The 25,400-nt window shown below is 43.9% G+C and overlaps 1 protein-coding gene across 3 annotated transcripts in view; it reads left to right on the top strand.

Moving 5' to 3' along the window:
* The window catches only part of SEPTIN2 (septin 2), a 488,195-nt gene extending 463,132 nt beyond the window's left edge, over positions 1 to 25,063 (top strand). For all 3 annotated transcript variants that reach the window (XM_030215817.1, XM_030215816.1, XM_030215818.1), the window contains exon 13: positions 24,405 to 25,063. The gene's annotated coding sequence lies outside the window, so the exon portion shown is untranslated. The remainder of the gene's footprint in view (positions 1 to 24,404) is intronic.
* Positions 25,064 to 25,400: the final 337 nt, after the last annotated feature.

Genomic DNA, 25,400 nt, shown 5'->3' with positions numbered 1-25,400 from the left:
ACAGACAATCAGGTTGCAATGTATTACATCAACAAGCAGGGGGGCACCGGATCTCGCCCCCTGTGTCAGGAAGCCGTCGGGATGTGGCGTTGGGCCTGCCAGTTCGGCATGCTTCTTCAAGCCACAAACCTGGCAGGTGTAAACAACAGTCTGGCCGACAGACTGAGCAGAGTCATGCAACCACACGAGTGGTCGCTCCATTCCAGAGTGGTACGCAAGATCTTCCGAGAGTGGGGCACTCCCTTGGTGGACCTTTTCGCCTCTCAGCCCAACCACAAGCTGCCTCTGTTCTGTTCCAGACTACAGGCACACGGCAGACTAGCGTCGGATGCCTTTCTCCTCCATTGGGGGACCGGCCTCCTGTATGCTTATCCTCCCATACATTTGGTGGGGAAGACCTTACTGAAGCTCAAGCAAGACCACGGCACCATGATTCTGATAGCGCCTTTTTGGCCCCGCCAGATCTGGTTCCCTCTTCTTCTGGAGTTGTCCTCCGAAGAACTGTGGAGATTGGAGTGTTTTCCGACTCTCATTTCGCAGAACGACGGAGCGCTTCTGCAACCCAACCTTCAGTCTCTGGCTCTCACGGCCTGGATGTTGAGGGCGTAGACTTTGCTTCGTTGGGTCTGTCTGAGGGTGTCTCCCGTGTCTTGCTTGCCTCGAGAAAGGATTCCACTAAAGAGTTACTTTTTCAAGTGGAGGAGGTTTGTCGTTTGGTGTGAGAGCAAGGCCCTAGAACCTCGTTCTTGTCCTGCACAGAACCTGCTTGAATACCTTCTGCACTTATCAGAGTCTGGCCTCAAGACCAACTCAGTAAGAAATCACCTTAGTGCGATTAGTGCTTACCATCATCGTGTAGAACGTAAAGCCATCTCTGGAGAGCCTTTAGTCGTTCGATTCATGAGAGGCTTGCTTTTGTCAAAGCCCCCTGTCAAGCCTCCTGCAGTGTCGTGGGATCTCAACGTCGTCCTCACCCAGCTGATGAAACCTCCTTTTGAGCCACTGAATTCATGCCATCTGAAGTACTTGACCTGGAAGGTCATTTTCTTGGTGGCAGTTACTTCAGCTCGTAGAGTCAGTGAGCTTCAAGCCCTGGTAGCTCATGCTCCGTATACTAAATTTCATCATAACAGAGTCGTGCTCCGCACTCACCCTAAGTTCCTGCCAAAGGTGGTGTCGGAGTTCCATCTTAACCAGTCAATTGTCTTGCCAACATTCTTTCCCAGACCGCATACCCGCCCTGCTGAACGTCAGTTGCACACATTGGACTGCAAGCGAGCGTTGGCCTTCTATCTGGAGCGGACACAGCCCCACAGACAGTCCGCCCAATTGTTTATTTCCTTTGACCCCAATAGGAAAGGGGTCGCTGTCGGGAAACGCACCATCTCCACTTGGCTAGCAGATTGCATTTCCTTCATTTACGCCCAGGCTGGGCTGACTCTAGAGGGTCATGTCACGGCTCACAGTGTTAGAGCCATGGCAGCATCGGTGGCCCACTTGAAGTCAGCCACTATTGAAGAGACCTGCAAAGCTGCGACGTGGTCATCTGTCCACACATTCACATCTCATTACTGCCTACAGCAGAATACCCGACGCAACAGTCGGTTCGGGCAGTCGGTGCTGCAGAATCTGTTTGGGGTTTAAATCCAACTCCACCCTCCAGGACCCGAATTTATTCTGGTCAGGCTGCACTCTCAGTTAGTTGTTCTTCGTAGGTCAATTTCTGTTATACCCTCGCCGTTGCGAGGTTCCATTGACCTGGGTTCTTGTTTTGAGTGAGCCTGAGAGCTAGGGATACCCCAGTCGTGAGAACAAGCAGCCTGCTTGTCCTCGGAGAAAGTGAATGATACATACCTGTAGCAGGTGTTCTCCAAGAACAGCAGGCTGATTGTTCTCACCTACCCTCTCTCCTCCCCTTTGGAGTTGTGGTTTTTTTTTCCCTCATTTTCTTGCTTGTCATTCAACTGAGCGGGAATGGTCGCGCACGGGCGGGAAGACGGCCGCGCATGTGCGGTGGGCGTGCCCTGCGTGCAGGACCGCCCGCAAAGTTTTGTTCCGGTTGGTGGGGGCTGCCGTGGACGTCAACCCAGTCGTGAGAACAATCAGCCTGCTGTCCTCGGAGAACACCTGCTACAGGTATGTATCATTCGCTGTAACACCAGACTGTAGCCCACAGTTTGGAGATCTGTTCCAAAATACTCTTCCAGAATTTCTCCACTCTCACACAGCGCCAAAACATGTGCCCCAAAGTCGCTCCTTCTCTCCCACATTTGGTGCACGCCCCGTCTGGAGAGGCTCCCATATGGAAAGCTCTACGTGGGGGTATATGGAGTCTGAGGGCGAATCGGTATTGCATCTCCCAATGTGATGACAGCGGAGATGCACGGTGCATAGTCAAAACGTGTTTTTTGAACATTTCGGGAGTAATAACCACTTTTAGATCTTTCTCCCACTCTCCGGTATATTTTGTGTACTCCAGCTCCAATTTGGTGTCTTTAATATGCCTATGGTGGTACGTCAAAGGTACTTTTTGTTGGGAGTTAAGCGAAAACGCCTCCGCTATCTCCACTTGTACATCTTCTGTTAAGTCTTCCCATTTCAGGCTAGATACATAGTGTTGAAGTTGCCAATAGTGGAAGTAATCTTTAGGTGTTAACAGTTTTAACCTTTGAAGTTCTGTAAATGTTTTGAGTCTCCCTTCCTCGGTGATTATCTGTTGCAAATAAATTGTTCCTTGTCCTTCCCATCGCTTGAACATGGCATAAAGATCTCCAGGTGGGAAGTCCGGCTTCCCTCTCAAGGTTAAATATGGAGTAGTTTTATAGGAAAAATGATGCATATTACAAATCCACCTCCATGCTTTTTGAGCTGATTGCAAGATGTTGGAGAGCTTCAAAACAGGGGAAGCGCCTCTGTCTAGGCCATGCAAGGCGCTGCTAAAATGGTAGGGGTTGAATAAGTTTTTTTCTATTTGGGTTGCCGAAAAATCCATAGTATTGCGAAACCATGTCATTAATATGTCTCATTGCACATGCTACTGTCATGTGCCGCATGCTTAGCAAACCCAATCCCCCATATTCTTTAGGGATCTGCATCACTTCCAATGGCAATCTCGGTCTCCTTCCCTGCCATAAGTACCTTCTTAACATTGCGTTCAATTGCTTCTCATCTTTATTAGAAAGATACAAAGGTAAAACCTGGAATACATATAACCAACGTGGAACTATCATCATATTGTATAACGCTATTCGCCCCATAAGAGAGAGAGGTAGCGCCTGCCATTGTCCCAGCCTTACTGCCGTTTCAGATATCAGTTTTTGTATATTCAGACTATAAAGCTGAGACATGTCACACGGTATCTGCACCCCCAGGTACTTGATGGCCACCTCTGCTCTGTGTAAGGAGAACATTGACCTCTCATTAATACTGGGTCTAGATTGAATGTGCATGATATGGGATTTCTCTAGGTTGACTTTGAATCCCGAGAGCGTACCAAAGTGGGAGACCCTATCTATCAGCGTCGGTAGGGACGCAACCGGTCTGGTGGTCACTATCAATATGTCGTCCGCAAAAGCTAGTTTTTTCACTGTCTCTCCCCCTACCTCCACTCCAGCTATGTCCCTTTCCCTTTTAAGACTCCTCAATAGAGGTTCTATCGAGAGGAGAAACAGGGCCGGGGACAGTGGACAGCCCTGTCTCGTGCCCCTCGCTATGGGGAATTGGGTTGTTCTTGCACCATTAATTAGTACTGCAGCTGTGGGGTTTGAGTATAATGATTGAATCGCCTGATACGCCCATCCCTTAATACCCATATGTTGTAACACTACGAACATGTACTCCCATCCCACTCTGTCGAATGCTTTTTTAGCATCCAGACTCACCAATATTGCCTCCCTGTCCGCATGATAGCATTGCCCCATCGCCAGAAGTAGACGCCTCATATTTACTACAGCATGTCTATTGTGTACAAAGCCCACTTGTTCTGGTTCGATTAAATTCGGCAGCAAGCTCTGTAACCTATTTGCTAATAGTTTGGCCAAAATTTTTGTGTCCACATTGATTAGGGAGATGGGCCTGTATGAATCTGAATGTGTTTCCTTTCTTCCTGGTTTCAGAAGCAATGTAATTAATGCTTCATTAGCATGAGCTGGGAATTCTCCAATTTCCACCACCTCCTCATAGTATGATAACAGTGGTCCTATTATTGACGGGCCCAGGAGTTGATAAAATTCACTGGGGAACCTATCGGGTCCAGGGGCTGAATGAGAAGGGAGAGCCTTGATTATTTCCTGCAATTCTTTCCCCGTTATTGGCTTATTAAGCTCGTCCAGCTCTGTCTCAGTTATTCTAGTCAGACAAGCGCGATCTAAATATTGCTTAATGGTACTCCTGGGAGGGGGTGGTTGTGTCGAATACATGTCTTGGTAGAAGTCATAGAATACCTTCGCTACCTTCTCTTTCTGGTTTTGAATGCGGCCCTCTTTGTCTTTGACCGCCATAATTGCTCTATTTCCTCCCCAAGTTTTAATTACGCGTGCCAACAAGGCCCCTGCCTTGTTCCCATAGCGCTGTATTTGATATTTCCTGTACACTAACGCTCTGGATGCTCTCTCGTGGAGAAGGGTGTTCAATGCTATTCATGCTGACTGCATTTGTTCTTTAAGATAAGAATTAGGAGTGCTACTATATCTACGTTTTGCTTTTTGATATCTTTTTTCTAGGTTAGTGATTGCCCCAGTTATTCGTCGTTCCCGCTTAGCTGTGTAAGCTGTTATTGCCCCTCGTAAAACTGCTTTAGCTGCGTGCCAGAATAAGGATGGTTGATTTTTATGAATTGCGTTGAATTTCATGTATTCCTCCCAACTTTCTTGAGTGTATCGTATGAATTCTTTATCAGTAGCTAAATATGATGGAAAACGCCAACCCGCCCCACCACGAGATGTTTCTGGGTCAATCAAGTCTATCCATGTCATTGTGTGGTCGGAAACCTCTTCAGGTCCGATCACTGCTTCTTCCACATTGTGGAACAGGCGTTGATCTACGAGGACATAATCTATCCGGGACCAACTACCATGTGCCCGTGATAAGTGTGTGTAATCTCGCGAGTACGGGTGTAGTGTCCGCCACGCGTTCACCAAGTTTAGCGATTGCATGTGTGGTAGGGCTCTTGATCCTGTCCCCCCCCCCCCCCAGCTAGCCCGTCTAGGGGTTGAGCAATCCAATACTGGATCCGCTACTTTAGTCTCCCATTATTAAGAGAGGGACAGCTCTATGGGGTAGACACCGCTGAATTACCTGATCATAAAATGCTTTATCAAATAAGTTCGGCCCATACATTGCCACTATCAAGTATTCTCGGTGTTGTAGCCACAAATGAACCATCAAGAATCTCCCCTGAGGGTCTCTCTGTATGACTTTTGATTTAGATACTAGGCCTTTTCGAATCAAGATGGCCACTCCTCCCCTCTGCTGGGGCCGCATGTACCTCACCCACCCATGTGCGTTTCAATTTTTCGTGTTCCTCTGCTGAAAGGCGGGTTTCCTGTAAGCAGGCCACATCAGCTTTGTGCTTCTTAAGGGCCATTAAAATTTTTGTTCTTTTGATTGGGGAGGAAATACCTCCCAAGTTCCATGTAAGGAACCTAACCGAGTTACCCCTAGTCATTGCTGTGGCCTGTTGTCATATAGCGTTGAAATTTCCCATGTATGGGGGGCTCCGGGGCCCAGCTCCACCCGTACTCCTGTCTACTAATCCAATTAGGTCCTACACCACATTCTATTAATCTTTCCCCTCTTCTATATCCAACGCTATGTCGCTCTCTAGGGTCATCCCAGAAAACTTTTCAGGATACTTCCCTTCCCTCTGCCCCTTTCCCTCCCACTACCCTTCCCTTATCTCCGACCTCCCTCCCTCCCTTCCCTTCCCCCCCTCTTATCTCCAGCCTTGCACTCCTCTCTCCTATCCTAGGTTGGAAGGGTGCAGAGTCATTGATGGTGGGACTTCCTCTCTCCTATCCTAGGTTGGAAGGGTGCAGAGTCATTGATGGTGGGACTTCCTCCCCCCCCCCCCCCCCTAACCCCCAACCACTGGCCCGCTAGAACATAGCAAAAACACATCAAAGACATATGTTTCTCCCCATTTAGCAGTAATACAACATTGTGAATTACCTCATTCGCTACTTACAGTAATTACTAAGCTAGTCAACCAACATTCTGCCGTCCAACTGGGACTTAACTTTTGGTAAATAGGGTGCACTGACTCCTGTGGTTCAGAATTATAAGGACCGAATTAGCAGTTCAGCCCTGTTCTGGACTTTTGCTATCTTGACTTTGGAGTGCTTTCTGGGCTTCCGAAGGAGAGTTGAAGACTCTCCAGGAGCCGTCCATATGTATTTTTAACTGTGCAGGGTATAGTAGTAAAAACCGTTGGTTCTTCTCCATAAGCTGTGTACAGATTGGAGTGAAGGCTTTCCTGCGTTCCTGAAGTGCTTGTGAATAATCCTGAAACACTTTTATATTGGCTCCGTGCAAGTTTAGGGAGTCCCATTTTAAGCGCGCTCCTCGCAGAATTTCTTCTTTATGCACAAAGTTATGTACCTTGACTATCACGGCTCGTGGTCGGATTCCGTTGCTGAGTCTTTTCCCCAATCTGTGAGCTCTTTCGAGGCAAAGAGGCCCCATGCTGTCCGAGAGGGCAAACTCTGATTTCAGCCAGCGCTCTAGCTGTTCTGTCAGGGAGCGGTCTGGTATCAATTCTGGGACACCTATAAGCCTCAAGTTGAACCTCCGAGATCTATTTTCGAGGTCATCCAGCTTAGAGGCGTGCGCTTTCAGCTCTTGCTGCATCTCTTGCATTAGCGCCGCCGCTGCCACTTCAGCGTCTTCCACCTCCGACATTCGTACTTCAAGCTCGCCCGTCCTTCTAGTTGTTTCGCCGAGCCGTGTCTCCACTCCCGCCAGCTGCTCGGAGATCTGTTTTAATTGTGGCTCCAACGCGGACTTTACCGCTTCAGTAAGTTGTTCCACCTGGGCTTGGTGGAATCGCGGTACTGGATCTGCTATCGGGCTCGGCGCCATCTTGTTTTCGCCGGGCCCTCGCTGCTTCTCCGGCTCTTTTTTAGCTGTTTTTCCAGTCATCGCTCTTGTTTCTTGGATAATGTAAGGGTCCATAGATCATGAGTTGGTTCTCACTACCGTTTCACTGCCTTTCCAGCAAATCAGGCCGAGTTATGGGGGGTCTAAGGGAGGGAGAGCCCAGGAGAGAAGAAAGCTGCGACCTCTTCCCTCAGTCCATCATGTGACCGGCCCTCCCTTGTCACTTATATATCTGAAAAACATCTTGTCCCCCAATTTTACCATATTGGCTCTCTTTTCTTCCATTTGCCTCTCTGCTTTCTTGACAGCTTTTCCTGCTTATCTTAGCTTGTCTTAGCTGTCTTCCTTTTTCTGAGTCCTCTTGTAACGTACGAAGGCTAACTTTTCCCTTACCTTTTCTGCTTCTACGTTCGAGAACCAAAGCAGTCTTTTCCTCTTTTTTTAATGTAGTTTTCTAATAAAGGTTTGTTGCCTTTAAGGTGGCTCCTTTCAGTTTTGAAAAAAGGAGTAGTGTGACTTTTTTTTTTTTGACCCTTTTACTTAAGAGGCATATTTTCAAAGCACTTAGCCTTCCAAAGTTCCATAGGTTTCGATGGAACTTTGGAAGGCTAAGTGCTTTGAAAATATGCCTCATAGTGGACCATAGTCATCCGCTCCTGCGGTCTTTGCTCTCCTTTGGTTCCTTTCAATTTCACCCATTTCTGTTCTACTTCCTTCAGCTGTTCCCATCCAACTAACTCTTCCTTTAGAAATTCCTTCATCTTGGCAAAGTTAGTTCTTTTGAAATCTAGGACCTTCAATCTCGAATACGCCCTCTTTGTCTTGATATTGAACCACACCATTCGGTGATCACTAGATGGTAAATGATCTCTCACAGTAACACCAGAAACATTGTCTCCGTTTGTAAGCACCAGGTGTAGAATAGCTCCATCCCGCGTCAGTTTCGTCACTCACTTCTGAAACAATTCTTCCTGTAGAGAATCTCTCTGCTTCTAGACGACCCCACAGCAGAGACACCCCAATCGACATCTGGCATATTAAAATCACCTATCAGCTCTGTCGGGGAGGATAAGTCTTATAAAAATGGTCATATTGCCAAGGTGGCTCTATGCACTACAGATCTTGCCCATAGCATTGCTACAGAAAGATATAAAACACCTATATCGACTAATGTTTAGGTTTTGCTGGGACAGGAAACGAGCTAGGATGCAGCAGAAATATATGTTGGGAGGATGGAAACGGGGGCTTGGGAATTCCCAATATTAAATTTTATAATATGGCCTGCCTCCTACGGCATGTGAGGGATAGGATTTACCAGACTCAAGAACATACACCCCTTGAGATGGAAGATGCGCTCTTTAGTCCTTACCGTTATATTACACTACTACACTTGTGGAATACAGAGATACCACATAAATATAGAAATAACGTTCTACTTAAACCAATAAGAGAAGCATGGAGATTTTTAGGGACATTACTAGGAGGGGACCCGAGAACAACTGAACTTATAAATATTAAAGGGAACCCGGCCTTTGTACCTGGGATGGAAAATAAAACTTTTGACAGATGGGAACAACTAGGGGTAATTGAATTGGCAGATGCTTTAGATGCAACTGGGGAAATCAAACCGTTGACACAGCTGATAGGCCAAAATGAACAGGGCTGGGGTGACAAATATGCACACTGTCAACTGAAGCACTACATACAATCACTAAGCAAAGAAGTATTGAAAAACAAACTAGGCAATAAAATTAAAACTTTCTTTGAGGAGATCTCTGAACCATGCCCCCTCCATATCACAAATACATCAGAAGCTGTGGAGTCTAGCCCCGGGGAAAGAACTGACTCAGATCCAGCAGAAATGGGAAAAGGACGTGGGAAGGGCATTGGACTCTTGGGATATGATGACGCAGCTCAAAGATATTCCACACATAATAGGAGGAGCTGATTATAGAGAATGTGCGTATAGAATACTACACAGAGCATACTTTACCCAAGTCCAACTGTTTAAATCGGGGGGGAATTGAAACAGCTATGTGTTTGAAATGTAATAATTCTGAGAACTCATTGTATCATGCACTGTGGGATTGTGTACCAATACAACGCTATTGGAGGCAAATAGTTACTTATCTTACAGGGGTGGTGGGTAGTAGAAGAGACATGAACCCACTACAACTAGTATTAGACATGAAGGAGCCACAAAGGAGATTAAATGCTGATAAAACACTGTTGTGTCGAAAACTTTATCTGGTAGCAAGAAAATGTATCATGCAACATTGGACTGTAGCCAATCCACCGACCTTCTGGCACTGGCGCAATAAGGTGCATCAATTGCTGGTTTGGGAGGCAAAGGAGGCCAAAGGACATTGTAAAAGGAAAACTCGATTCTTTAAAATTTGGGGATGCTACTTAGATAAGATGACACAGAAAGGACGTAGTCTTATTATTAATACTTTATAATCATATACTATAAGCTGACAGATGCGGGTTTTGGCATATAGGAGTTACTGGGAGGGTTGACGGGAGGGGGAAGGGAGATGAGGAGGAGGGGAATAGGGGAGGGGAGGATAAAGGTTAAGGAATGGAAATATGTAGATTAAATAGAAAGGGGAACCACATCACTTTAGGGGATCTTAGCAGGACAATTTGGAATAAACGCAAATGATGTGGAACTCAATTGTATGTAACCTGTGAAAGTAAATGTTTGTTAATATGTAGTTATATCTAAAATAAATTGTTGAAACATAAAATCACCTATCAGTAGTATTTTCCCTTTCCTAGCTATCTTGTGGATTGTCTTCGATTAAGTCTCTGTCCAGTTCTGACTGTGAAGGTGACCTGTATGTTACACCAATGTAAATATATTTTCCTTTTCCTATTTCCAGTTTAACCCACAGCTCTTCTTCCTGACCCCTTTCGTCCTGTAGTTCTATCACTTTAATATTATTCTTAACATATGCTCTCACTCCACTCTTTTTTCCTACCCTGGCCTTCCTAGGTAAATTATATAGCCAGGTATAACTGTATCCCAGTCATGGTTCTCTGTGAACCACGTCTCCATGACCACCACTAAATCCAAGTTGGCTTCTGTCATTGCAACCTCTAGATCTAGACATTTGTTTCCCTTACTACGAGCATTGGTATACAAGACTCTCCAGACATTACTCTTTTTCCCCCCTTTCTATAAGGGTATTTGGTGTCTTGCCTTCCGGACGGTTATTAATGACTTTGGGGCTTTTCTCACCCATCCCCAGCAAATTTAGTTTAAAGCCCTCTTTAGTACATTAGCAAGCCTGATACTGAAGACACTTCATCCCTTCCCTGAGAGATGGACACCATCGCCACTCATTAGCTGTTAGAAAATTATCTCATGCCCCAGGAAACCAAAGCGCTCAGGTCGTCACCATCCATGCAGCCACACATATTTAGCTCCAGGATGCGAGCTTCCCTCATTCGGCCTTTACCTTCAACAGGAAGGATCGATGAGAACACTGCCTGTTTACATAGGGGCTTCACCTTCTGACCCAGAACCATTAAGTCATGTTTCATATATTCAGTAGGAATCCTAGTGTAAACCCCCTGGTGGCAGAGCAAGGTATTACAATGATGGTACCAAATATGTCACAGTGTTTCCCCAAAATTACTCAACACCAACCAGGGAGTTAAACAATAAAAAGAAAATATTTTTATTAGTTGAATTATATTTAAATGCTAATGAAATTTTACCAACTTGCAAATTTAACATATGTATTTCAATTACAGGTTTGCAACACAAATCAGTTTAGTCTCTAGAAACATTGAGAGCATCCTCAGATAAGTATAAATATTAGTTACATAAATCATTTAGGTACATTCAATTCCGCAAAACACCAGACTCTTCAAAGTCTCCCCTCTCCTGTCCCTCAGACCCCCAAGGATCCCAACATGTAAGTTTTCCTCTACTCTTTTTTTTCCTCTTTTAGTTATCTCTCACTTATTGTTCAGGTTTCCTTTACTATTTTCTCTTATGTGCACTTTTTAAAATAGTTTGTCACTTAGCTGCTCTCTTTGTTTTCTCTCTCTGGCTCTCTTGAACAGTGGGAGCCTTTTCTTTCAGGTGATGATCTCCAGCATCAACTTTCTTCCAGTCTTTCCCTATTAACATGTTCTCACCAATAGAGCTCTCTCCCAACTGCCAGCCTGAGCCGTTTTGTCACTCTCCTGAGAGTTCCATCAGCATGCGGAACACTCAGCGCATGCACACAGACCACTCAGTTTCACTGCACTGCTCACTGTCTCCACACCAGATCCAGAATGAGCCAGGTAATCTTTTAACATTTAACCCATAGGGTTACACTAGCAGTATCATTCGTGCCAACATGGATGAGCAGCATAGGATTGTAGTCAGTAGGCTTGATGAGCCTAGGCAATCTTTCTGCTACATCTTGCATCTTGGCACCAGGCAGACAGCACACCTCCCTGGACATTATGTCTGGTCAGCAGATGGGCGCTTCAGTACCCCTTAAAAGAGAATCTCCAACCACCACTACCTTTCGCTTCTTATTGGCCACCAATCTGGCTGCTTTGTGATTTTCAATTATTGTTTCCTCCTGTTCCTGAAATGATTTCATCTCTTCTGCCTCCAATGCTGTGAAATGATTCTTCAGTTCTACAGAAGATGGAGTTGGGAGGTTGAGCATTTTCCATCTCACAGATAGGCTGCAGAGAATACCTTCTCCTGCTTTAGACTTAGCCTGGCCTCAGAATGACATCCTATAGTATATCTCCTATCAAACTGAGCTCTCTTTTTCATCAAGCACTGCCATTTCCTCCCCTCACCCTCCCCACTGACAGTTTGAACTTCGTGGGTGTGGCTTGGATCTCTTTCAGGGAGAGAAAACTAACAACTTATAGCAGCAGCTTCAGAGAGCATTTTCCATCTCACAGATAGGCTGCAGAGAATACCTTCTCCTGCTTTAGACTTAGCCTGGCCTCAGAATGACATCCTATAGTATATCTCCTATCAAACTGAGCTCTCTTTTTCATCAAGCACTGCCATTTCCTCCCCTCACCCTCCCCACTGACAGTTTGAACTTCGTGGGTGTGGCTTGGATCTCTTTCAGGGAGAGAAAACTAACAACTTATAGCAGCAGCTTCAGAGAGCATTTTCCATCTCACAGATAGGCTGCAGAGAATACCTTCTCCTGCTTCCACCCACCCTACCCCTCTACCCACCCACCCCTAGAGTGACATGTCTTATATAACCTCCCTATCAACCCACTCATTACTTTACCTCACCCATTTCTATTCTTCTATCACCTTCTCCCACTACTCCAACCAGAGTTACACCTAATCACACTGACCACCCTTCAACATCTTCTGTCCTTCTGTGACTGTTCTCTTGTGCTTGACTGCTTAAATATTTTAAATTTAAATGCTTTACTTTTTGTCTATTAGATTGTAAGCTCTTTGAGCAGGGACTGTCTTTCTTCTGTGTTTGTACAGCGCTGCGTACACTTTGTAGCGCTCTAGAAATGTTAAATAGTAGTAGTAGTAGTAGTGATTTGCAGGATCTAGTGGCCTGTGTCCAGCTGTCCTCTTTTTGCACAAGATCTCGCCCTTTGCTGGAGAAACCCCAGTGTTTCAACATGCATCACTGGGATTAATTTCTGGTTATCATAGATGCTTCTTACTCTTGCCACCTCCTCTCTTAGTTCTTGTACTCCTTTCATGAGGGATTCAATGGGCATGCATTTATCACATGAAACCAGAATATTGCCTTGGGCCAAGCATTCAGTCTGGATAGAGGCAGAAGCTGTAATGAGACCTGTATCTTTAGGGGTACGGAGTTTCTTTGCCATACTTCAAGTGTAGGAGCAGTTTGTACCTGGATAGAAGAAATGGAGGGCCTGCCCGTCCCAACCCTCTTTCTTTTCTTCACCTGTTCTGTAAGTTAAAGGAGGCAGGTAGTTTTATTATGAAATTTGAAAACCTGTTCAAATTTATACTCTGTAGGTGTATTTCTATGTAGTTCTTTGCCTATTTTTGGGATATATAGTGATTTAGCTTAACGTTTCAGGGTTTTTGATGTGTAGTGTTAGGTAAGACCTCATAACAGAGTATAAATTGTTTCCTTATTAAAGTGAGGGTAAAAAGAGAAGCCTAGAGGAAGCTGATTTTCTTAAAGGAAAAGATAGTTTCTAGTGGCCTTCATTCACATTTCACTACAGTCTACAGCAAGACTCCTGACGTGACAGTAGGTTTGGTCAGTCACGCCTTCAAAATCTATTTGGGGTCTAGAATCCAACTCCACACCCTCAGGCCCATTTTTTTCTTCTGTTCCTATAAATACATTTAAAAAAAACAAAAATGTTCTGGGCATTAGCCTTGTTCTCTTCCCTTTTTTGTTTCACAGTCTGGTAGCTAGGGATTCCCATATGTTGAAGTATCATGTCCTGCTTGTCCTTGGAGATAGCAAAGTTACTCACCTGTAGCAGGTGTTCTCCGAGGACAACAGGACACGCATTGTCATATACTTGCCCTTCTCCCCTAGGAGTTTTATTCTGTCTGCTTTTATATTAGACTGACTGGTTCCATGTGGTGGTAGCGGGCAGAAAGGTATGTGCATGCACTGGGTGGTCTTCCCAATGTTTTTGGAAGATGTTGGGAAGTGCCCATGCTCCATTAGATGACATCACTTATGTGAGAACATGTGTCTGCTGTCCTTAGAGAACACAGGTAAGTAACTTTGCTTTCCAAATCCTGGTGTTTCCCAGGCCCTGTCAACATGCCTTCTCCAGTAAGAATAGGTTTTCTTTGGGGGAGAGGGATCGCCTTTCATTGCCATGCTGGGTTTTTTTCTACTGCTTATCTTTTTCTTCCTCCTCTTCTCAGACCATGACTGACCTGCCAGGCACAATATGTATAGTAAAATTAAATCGTATAGAAAATCATTTTGATTCTATGTTCTTTGACTCTCAACAAATTAGGTATATCTTTATCCGAGAGAACTTTATCAAACTGGATTATAAATTGCCTAGCTAAGTGTTATGATTTGTATGGATTCCAGTCAATAGATACAGCTAATTGTCAGAGTTATGGCTACGTCAGTAGCTCATCTTCAATCTTTTTCAGTTGAAGAAATCTAAAAGGTAGTAAGATGGTTTTCCAAAGGATTACCATAGGTCTGTGCTGTCCCTGTACATTTCCTCCTTTCTGGCGAATGTTGGAGCATCTGGGCAGTTACATAACATAAGAACATAAGAGTAGCCATACTGGGTCAGACCAATGGACAATCTAGCCCAGTGTCCTGTTTACCAAACAGTGGCCAAGCCAGGTCACAAGTACCTGGCAGAAGCCCAAATCGTGGCAACACTCATACTACAAATCCCAGGGCAAGCAGTTGCTTCCCACGTCTGTTTCAATAGCAGACTATGGACTTTTCCTCCAGGAATTTGTCCAAACCTTTTTTAAACCCAGATACGCAAACCGCTGTTATCACCTCCACCCGCAAAAAGTTCCAGAGCTTAACTATTTGTTGAGTGAAAAAAAATTTTCCTCCTATTTGTTTTAAAAGTATTTCCATGTAATTTCCTCGAGTGTCCCCTAGTCTTTCAACTTTTGGAAAAGTAAAAAATCAATTTATGCCTATTCATTCTACACCACTCAGGATTTTGTAGACCTCAATCATATCTCCACTCATCCGTCTCTTTTCCAAGCTGAAGAGCCCCAACCTCTTTAGCCTTTCCTCATACGAGGGGAGTTCCATCCCCTTTATAATTTTAGTCGCTCTTCTTTGAACCTTTTCTAATTCTGCTATATCTTTTTTGAGATATGGTGACCAGAATTGAACGTAATACTCAGTGTAGACGCACCATGGAGCGATACAAAGACATTATAGTATTTTCGGGCTTATTCACCATCCCTTTCCTAATAATTCCTAGCATCCTGTTTGCTTTTTTGCCACCGCCGCACAATGAGCAGAATATTTCAGCATATCTACAACGACACTCAGATCTTTTTCTTGAGTGCTGACCCCAAGGTGGACCCTAGCATCAGGTAACTGTGATTCGGATTATTCTTTCCCCATATGCATCACCTTACATTTGTCCACATTAAATATCAGGAGTGGAGGAGTGGCCTAATGGTTAGTGCAGTGGACTTTGATCCCACCATCCTGCGTTTGATTCCCACTACAGCTCCTTGTGACCCTGAGCAATTCACTTAACCCTCCATTGCCTCAGGTACAAAAACCAAGATTGTGACAGAGATAGTACCTGCTTTATAATTGGAATTGTAAGCCACATTGAACCTGCACTCTATATGGAGTAATGTGGGTTACAAATGTCATAATAAATAAATAAAATCATCTGCCATTTGTTCGCCCAACCTTCCAGTTTCCTAAGGTCTTTCTGCAATATTTCACAGTCCATATATGTTTTAACAACATTGAATAGTTTTGTATCATCTGTAAATTTGATCACCTCACCCACATCATTCCGATTTCCATATCATTTATAAATATGTTAAATAGTACAAGTCCCAGTACAGATCCCTGGGGCACTCCACTGTTCACCCTCTGTTGAGAGAAACGACCATTTATTTATTTATTTATTTAGCTGCATTTGTATCCCACATTTTCCCACCTATTTGCAGACTCAATGTGGTTTACAATATGTTGCAGGCTCATGTGGCTTACATAGTACCGTTAGGCGTTTGTCCAGTCAGTTGATAACAAACACAAGGTTGTATAGTGATTGAATGAGGTATATGTGGAGGGTCGGAAGGGATGAAGGTTAACCCCTACCCTCTGTTTTCTGGCCAATAACCAATTCCTAATCCACACCAGAACCTTGTCTCCTATCCCATGCTCCTTATTTTTCTCAGGAATCTCTCATGTGGAGCTTTATCGAAAGCTTTCTGAAAATCTAGACATACTACATCAACTGGCTCACCTTTATCCACATGTTTATTAACGCCTTCAAAGAAATGAAGCAAGTTGATGAGGCACGTTTGTCTGTGTTCTATAATTTTATTCTTTATAATAGTTTCCACTATTTTGCCTGGCACCGTTGTCAAGCTTACTGATCTATAATTTCCCGGATCAACCCTAGAACCCTTTTTAAAAATCGGTGTCACATTGTCCACCCTCCAATCTTCAGGTACTATGGACTAATTTAACAGGTTACATGTTACTAACAGCAGATCAGCAATTTCATGCTTGAGTTCTTTGAGTACCCTTGGATATAGTTCATCCGATCCAGGTGATTTACTACTCTAATTTGTCAGTTTGGCTCAGTACATCTTCCAGGTTCACTTATATTTCTTTCAATTCCTCTACATCATTACCCTTGAGAACCATTTCCAGTACAGGCAGATCTCTTATATCTTCTTCCATAAAGACAGGAGCAAAGAATTCACCCCTTTTCCTCCTTCGTGATCTAATGGTCCCACAGATTCCCCCGTAGGCTTTCTGCTTCTGATGTACCTGAAAAAGTTGTTACTGTGAGTTTTAGCCTCTGCGGCAAGTTTCTCTTCATATTCTCTTTTAGCCTTCTTTATTAATGCTTTGCATCTGACTTGCCAGTTCTTATATTGCTTCTTATTGTCTTCGTTTGGGTCCTTTTTCCATTCTTTGAAGGACAATCTTTTGGCTGTAATGGCCTCTTTTACTTCACCTGTTAACGATGCTGGCTGATGTTTTTTTCTTTCCACTTTTGCAAATAAATGGAATGAATCTGGCTGGGCTTCCAAGATGATATTTTTGAATAACATCCACGCCTGATTTAGTGTCCTAACCTTAGCAGCCAATCCTTTTAGTTTCTTTTTAACCATTTTCCTCATTTTATTATAGTGCCCTTTCGAAAATTAAATACAACTACAGTAGATTTCCTTTGCGGGTTCATCCCAGATAGCTCAAACTTGATCACATTATGATCACTGTTTCCCAGGAGACCCAACACTCCATCTCTCGCACTATGCCCTGCACGCCACCAAGGACCAGATCCAAAATGACTCCCCCTGTTGTTTCCTGGACCAGTTGCCCCAAGAAGCAGTTGTTCATTACATCTAGAAATTTTATCTCCCTGGCACTCCCTGATGTAAAATTTATCCAGTCAATGCCGGGGTAACTGAAATCAGTCATTATTATAGCGTCGTCCAATTTGCCAGCTTTCCTAATCTCTGTAAACATTTCTTCATCCGTCTGTTCGTTCTGTCCCGGCGGCTGGTAGTACAGCCCTACAAGAATACTCCTTCCCTTCACACATGGAATTTTTATCCATAATGATTCCACGCTGCTGTGTCATGTGCACTGTTTATTTTATTTGACTCAATTCCCTGTTTAACATACCAATTCCGTGATTAACATACAGCACAACCCCCTCTCCAATTTGATCCTCTCTATCATTACGATACAATTTGTACCTTGTTAACACAGTGGCCCATTGATTGTTCTCTTTCCACCAAATCTCTGAGATGCCTATTATATCTACCTCATCATTTAGTGCTGTATGGTCTAACTCTCCCATTTTATTTTTAGGCTTCTAGCATTTGTATACAAGCACTTCAAATTGTATTTTTTCATTTGATCTACAAGCTGTTTAGAAGTTGAAGTGGATAATGAGCATCCTTTATCCTGCTCTCTCATTAAGCACACCTGGCTTACTTTCAGCGTTGTTGAAACCTGTACTGGGATTCCCTAAATGCCCTGTTTCATTTTATCCTTGAAGGATACTCCACACCGAACAGTGCACTCCCGGGTGACTGTCAGCTTCCCCCCCCCCCCCCCCCCCCTCCAATCTAGTTTAAAAGCTGCTCTATCTCCCAGTGTTTGTCCGGGTTTTAATTCTAGGAGCCTGTGCCTGCACAGTGTACTAATCCTTTTGCTTTCTGTGCGCTCAGAAAGTGAAAGCAGAAAGGTATAGCCGACACTGATGCAGCCCCCTCTTGCCTCCAAGCCACCATTGCTTCGCTCGCCACTGGTGCCACTACAAACTCCCTGACTCAGAGCCAATACCAGGACTCAGGAGTGCCTTCTTGCTGCTATGGCTGCTAACAGTGCTGATCCCCACAACTGGTGCTGGTCAGTCCCCAGAGTGAGAGTCCAACTCCACGCAAATACAAACAAGCTGCACTGTTCACTCTCCCTCTCCCCCACTGAAATCATACTGCAAGAGGAGAGAGTGAGTGGCTGCATATTAGGCTGCTTTATCCTTCTTTGTTTTTCCTGGACCAGAATGAAAAAGAGAGGTGAAGGCATAGCACTAATCTATCGAGCCCAATTCACTATCAAAACCATTGCCGAGTCCATAACACCCAAACTTGAAATTGCCTCAATCAGAATCCATAACAAATCCTTGGTCGATCATCTGAACTGCGTCCTGTTTTACAGACCGCCCGGTAATTGGAACGAAAGCCAACCTATCTTCACAGACTTCATCTCAAATACTTGTGTAAATAACTCAAGTATACTAATACTAGGTGACATTAACCTTCAACTAGAAGACCCCAACTCTACCAACGCACATGAATGCAAAGACTTCCTACACTCCTGGGATCTCAATTGGCCTCACATGCAAGCTACCCACATCAAAGGACACACACTGGACCTCTTATCACACAAACTGTCCACAGACCTCAACCTATTAATAACAGACATCAAATGGTCAGAAACACCTTGGACCGATCACTACAAGCTGAACTTATCCCTAAACTGGCGGAAGAAGGGATTAAACAGCATACTAGAACAAACAACCTGAGGTATGAGAGGGCAAATAGACCATAAAGTATTCTGGACAGCACGTATGGACTTCATACATTACCTCAATCACTGGGACGATAGATGCAGAAGCGTACTAAATGAAATAGCACCCTTAAAGACAATATCAAAAAAGACAAAACTCGATACCATGGTTCAGTGACGTCTTAAAGAAATTTAAAAAAGATAATCCAGGAAACTTGAACAATCATGGAAAAAGAGAAAAGATGAACATACACTCAACGCCTGGAAACAAATACATAGAAAATACAAATATGCAATAAGACAGACCTACAAAACTAAAATAGGACCGGATTATAAAGACCTGAATAAACTATTTCAAATTGTAAATAAGCTACTAGACACCACTCGAATCACCACAATCAACACAGACATCCCATCCGCAGACAAATTTGCAAATTAATGAAAAAATAAGAAAATTACGCAATACACTTCCTCAGCACAACACCAACATCGAAAGCTTCATCAACGGCCTGGACCTATCACCTGGCGGATGCCCAGCTGACCGAATCTGGTTAACATTTACTCCCCTCACCACTGAATCAGTTACACAAGCAACTCATAGGTTCGCCAACACCCACTGCAAACTGGATACTTGCCCCAGTCATCTACTTAAATCCGCTCCCGACCGCTTCATAGCAGACCTCACATACCACCTAAATTTCATGCTACAACATGGTCTCTTCCCCGAGGAATATGGTAACATCCTACTCATCCCAATACCAAAAGACACCAAGAAAAACACAAATGATCTCACCAACTACTGCCCAGTTGCATCTATCCCACTAATAGTCAAACTGATGGAGAGCTTGGTGACCAAGCAGCTTACTGACTACATGGACAAGTTCTCAATACTACACGAATCACAATCAGGATTCCCTTCCCCCCATAGTACTGAAACTATCCTAGTCACTCTCCTGGCTAAATTCAAGCAGGAAATAGCTACAGGTAAAAGCATGCTTCTCCAATTTGAAATGTTGAGCTCATTCGACATGGTAAACCACAGTATACTAATAAGACTCCTTGACCACTTCGGGATTGGTGGGAAATATACTCAATTGGCTCATGGGTTTTCTAACTACCAGAACATACCAAGTAAAATCAAATTCAAACATACCATCACCATGGAAAGCAGCCTGCGGAGTACCTCAAGGATCACCACTATCACCAATACTCTTAAACATATTGATGATCCCACTGGCAAAGTCTTTATCCAATCAAGGCCTCAACCCGTTCATCTATGCAAACGATGTTACAATCTACATTCCCTTCAGACATGATTTGACAGAAAGAACCAATGAAATCAAGGCAGGCCTGAACATCATGGACTCATGGGCAAACTCATTCCAATTGAAACTGAACACTGAAAAAACACACTGCCTCGTCCTCTCATCTCAACAAACCCACAACCTTAAACACCCCAGAACACACCCTCCCTATCTCAGACAGCCTAATAATACTGGGCGTCACAATCGACCGCAACCTTACTCTTGAGAGCCAAGTAAACTCCATGTGGAAACTTATAACGCGTAAAACCTTTCTTCCCGAGGGAAATATTTTGAAACCTAATACAATCAATGGTTCTAAGCCATGCAGATTATTGCAATGGAATCTATGCGGGATGTAAAGAACAACTCACAAAAAAAACTCCAGACCACCCAAAATACAGCAGCCAGGCTGATATTTGGCCAAACATGATTCGAAAGTGCTAAACCCCTCCGAGAAAAGCTACACTGGCTCCCAATCAAAGAACAGATCATCTTCAAAATCTGCACCCTGGTCCACAAAATCATCTACGGTGTAGTCCCAGGATACATGACAGACCTTATAGACCTACCAACCAGAAACAGAACCAGATCATCACGAACATACCTAAACCTAAAGGACTCAAATACAAAACAACCTATGCATCTAGTTTCTCCTATATAAGCGCACAAATATGGAATGCACTCCCAAAAGCTGTGAAAACAATCTACGACCACCTAAACTTCAGGAAATCACCAAAAACCAACCTCTTCAAAAAGGCTTACCCTACAGATCCAACGTAAATCCCCACACCCAGCAACACAACAAAACCAGTGATCGTACTGGACAATATACAACCTCCCTCCCTTCGACCCTCATGGTGCCTGGAATACACCTACCTATTCGACCACAACATAACTTTGTATTTGTTCTCTACCGGACTTGGCGAATGCCTGTGTAAGCCACATTGAGCCTGCAAATAGGTGGGAAAATGTGGGGTACAAATGTAACAAATCATAATAGAGCTAATTGCTCATAACCATGGTGGTCTCCTTACAGCCTCCTGTGGTTCACATGAGCAGTCAGCTCTCTAAGCAGGCACAGGAGGAGGAAACAGTCCAATGTGTAGCCGGTTACCCTCTCCTCCTCTTGCAGTGTGATTTCAGTGGGGAATGAGGTGGGGAGAGAGTGAACAGCACAGCTGTTGGCTGCGTCCCCTTACCTCTTGAATTTACTTCTGGATGTTGCAAGCCATGCAGTCCTTTCAATTCTTTAAGAAAAAGCTTCAAGACCTAGCTAAAGGTGGACAAAGCCATGGGGCTGGATGGGATCCACCCTAGGATATTGAGGGAGCTCAGAGAGGTTCTGGCGGGTCCTCTTAAAGATTTGTTTAATAAATCCTTGGAGACGGGAGAGGTTCCGAGGGATTGGAGATCGGCGGATGTGGTCCCACTTCACAAAAGTGGTGATAGGGAAGAAGCTGCAAACTACAGGCCGGTAAGCCTCACTTCAGTTATTGGAAAAGTAATGGAAGCGATGCTGAAGGAAAGGGTAGTGAATTTCCTGGAAGCCAATAAGTTGCAAGATCCAAGACAGCATGGATTTACCAAAGGGAAATCGTGCCAAACGAACCTCATTGAGTTCTTTGATTGGGTGATAGGAGAATTGAATCAGGGACGAGCTATGGACGTAATCTACTTAGATTTTAGCAAATCTTTTGACACGGTTCCCCACAGGAGGCTCTTAAATAAACTGGAGGGACTGAAGATAGGACCCGAAGTGGTGAACTGGATTAGGAACTGGTTGACGGACAGACGCCAGAGGGTGGTGGTGAATGGAATTCGCTCGGAGGAGCGAAAGGTAAGTAGTGGAGTGCCTCAAGGATCGGTGCTGGGGCCGATTCTGTTCAATATATTTGTGAGTGACATTGCCGAAGGGTTAGAAGGTAAAGTTTGCCTATTTGCGGATGATACTAAGATCTGTAACAGAGTGGACACCCTGGAGGGAGTGGAAAACATGAAAAAGGACATACGGAAGCTAGAAGAATGGTCTAAGGTTTGGCAATTAAAATTCAATGCGAAGAAATGCAAAGTGATGCACTTAGGAAGTAGAAATCCACGGGAGACGTATGTGTTAGGCGGGGAGAGTCTGATAGGTACAGGCGGAGAGAGGGATCTTGGGGTGATAGTATCTGAGGATTTGAAGGCGACGAAACAGTGTGACAAGGCGGTGGCAGTAGCTAGAAGGTTGTTAGGCTGTATAAAGAGAGGTGTGACCAGCAGAAGAAAGGGGGTGTTGATGCCCCTGTATAAGTCGTTGGTGAGGCCCCACCTGGAGTATTGTGTTCAGTTTTGGAGGCCGTATCTTGTTAAGGATGTAAAAAGAATTGAAGCGGTGCAAAGAAAAGCTACGAGAATGGTATGGGATTTGCGTTACAAGACGTATGAGGAGAGACTTGCTGAACTAAACATGTATACTCTGGAGGAAAGGAGAAACAGGGGTGATATGATACAGACGTTCAAATATTTGAAAGGTATTAATCTGCAAACGAATCTTTTCCGGAGATGGGAAGGTGGTAGAACGAGAGGACATGAAATGAGATTGAAGGGGGGCAGACTCAAGAAAAATGTCAGGAAGTATTTTTTCACTGAGAGAGTAGTGGATGCTTGGAATGCCCTCCCGCGGGAGGTGGTGGAAATGAAAACGGTAACGGAATTCAAACATGCGTGGGATAAGCATAAAGGAATCCTGTGCCGAAGGAATGGATCCTCAGGAGCTTAGTCAAGATCGGGAGGCGGGGCTGGTGGTTGGGAGGCGGGGATAGGGCTGGGCAGACTTATACGGTCTGTGCCAGAGCCGGTGGTGGGAAGCGGGACTGGTGGTTGGGAGGCGGGGATAGTGCTGGACAGACTTGTACGGTCTGTGCCAGAGCCGGGGTTGGGAGGCAGGGCTGGGGAGGTGAGGATAGTGCTGGGCAGACTTATACGGTCTGTGCCTGTGCCAGAGCCAGTGGTTGGGAGGTGGGGCTGGTGGTTGGGAGGCGGGGATAGTGCGGGGCAGACTTATACGGTCTGTGCCCTGAAGAGCATAGGTACAAATCAAAGTAGGGTATACACAAAAAGCAGCAAATATGAGTTATCTTGTTGGGCAGACTGGATGGACCGTGCAGGTCTTTTTCTGCCGTCATCTACTATGTTACTATCTTTTCGCTGTGACTTTTAATACGTGTTAGATCTGGTGGACTTCTCAGCAACAACAGTGAGTTAGTTTTTATTTGTTTAGTTGCCTCTGTAACTTTCTAAAGTTAGTTTTGGGTGTCTGGGATCTGGTGTTCTGTTCTGTTTTCTTTTTATATATTTGTGAAATTTTGTAAATCACTTAGATATAGATTTCCCAGAATTTGGCAATTCATCAAATCATTAAAAAAACATAAACCTTGCTCTGCTCATGTGGTCAGGTGGGGGTAAAGCAAGGTGACTGAGCATCAGGTGGGGGGGGGGGGGGCAACCATTTTTTATTTTTTTTGTTCTCTTTTTGTATCCGCAAATATGGTACCCCTAGTTTTCCATCCATTCATTCACCTCTCAATTGTCTGGTTAACCCTCTAGGAATGGTAGATATTTTGGACAGTCAGTTCTGCAAAGCTTCTTTACTTAACTAGCAGTCCACTCCCTTGTTAATTTTATTCATGGGATGCCCATCCCAATTATTACTGGTGTTTAAGTTGGGTAAACAGCATCTATCGTGTTTAAGGAAACTCCCACATGTGTAGTGGACTCATCCAAATCGTCAACAGAGAAAGTTTAAGTTGCTTACACATAATGGGGGTTTTCTGTAGCTAGCAAGGTAAATCAGACACCACATATCCTGCCTCCTTCCTCCGACAGGTTATATAAGTGGATAAACTCATAAGGTAGTAGTTGCATGGGACGTTATGCACATGCTCAGAAAAGCTTTCCAGGTTTTTCTCCAATCTGGGAGTCCATGTCTGTATTATCAGAATGACGTATATTTATCGTACTGCCTATATAAAACTCTCATTACAAGTACTTTTCTGTAGGATAGGAATTGAATTTTTTTTTTTAACTGTGGTTTGGGGCACTTTCTTCAAATCATGATATTTCTACTTGTTAGAGTGTAGAAATATCTTGTTAACACATCCCATTGAATACCATGTTTTAATTGACAGGCAGTACCCATTTTAGCTACTATCAAAGATTTACTAACTAGGTCCATGTTAGGCTTAATACAACTTGCTCATACACCTAACTCATTCTGTGCTCTACCCTGGTCTTTTGTCTTGTAGGTACTTTCACAGAAACAAAATTGGAACATTCCATGTTGTGATCCTCTGGTGATCTTGGTAAACGTTACTGGAGAGAATGGAATTACCTGTCTTATACTTCTGTGTGCAAAGAAACTGTGCTAATGTTTGTAATATGACTTTGTAACAAACTGTACTGGGTCCGTATACAATTATTGCAACTTTTTAAATGCCACGAGTCAACTGTCAACTCCCAGCCACTGTTCAGGATCAGTAAAATAGCAATGTGAATAACATAGAAGGCTTTTATTGAGGCTGACCCAGCTCAAGCATTTATATTTGTATTATTTCAGTTTTTGATAGGAAAACCTGTGTCAATAAGAGTAAATTACTGACCACTAAAGGAACACTTCATGCCTTTTTCAAGCATAACTCCTTGATCTTTGTTATTTGAAATCTCTTGATCTATGTTTCGTAGCTCTCTGTTTTTTGTTCTCCCAGTTTTACCCTTCCATTTATACAACTGTGCAGAATGGCTTCTAGCTTCCTAACTGAAGTAGCACTATCTTCACCTTTTTACTTTTTTGAGTGAGAGAAGTGGCCCAGTTTCCTGTGACTGAGAAGGATCTCCCTCATGTTGCCATTACTGCTCTTTGCTGCTAATTTATTCTGTTGCTGTTCTAAGGAGTAAAAACCAGAAATATGAATCAAGCTCGTACCCTTAGTTGCACTATGTGCCCTGAAGGGAACTTATCTAGGTAGGAAAAAGGCTTATCTGTTCCTTATAGCCTTTTTTTGTGTTGAGTATCCCATCAGTCTGTTTTGTTCCTTTCTACTAGTCTTGTGTGTTATATTTCCAAATCTGTTATAGTACTATTCTTAATAAATAAGGGGACAATGGTAAAAGTTTAAAACTTCAATAATATAAAACCATTGTAACAGAATTTGGGACTTGCACTAATTCTGTTACGATAGTATTATTTTTGTCAGGTGTGCATTTTGGGGACATGCCCATATTATGGAAAAATTTTTTACCCT

This window comes from Microcaecilia unicolor, chromosome 10 (assembly GCF_901765095.1).
Source record: "Microcaecilia unicolor chromosome 10, aMicUni1.1, whole genome shotgun sequence".
In the NCBI taxonomy this organism is placed as follows: Eukaryota; Metazoa; Chordata; class Amphibia; order Gymnophiona; family Siphonopidae; genus Microcaecilia; species Microcaecilia unicolor.
Note: the sequence above shows the minus strand (reverse complement) of the source record. Positions and strands in the feature narration are given on the sequence as shown.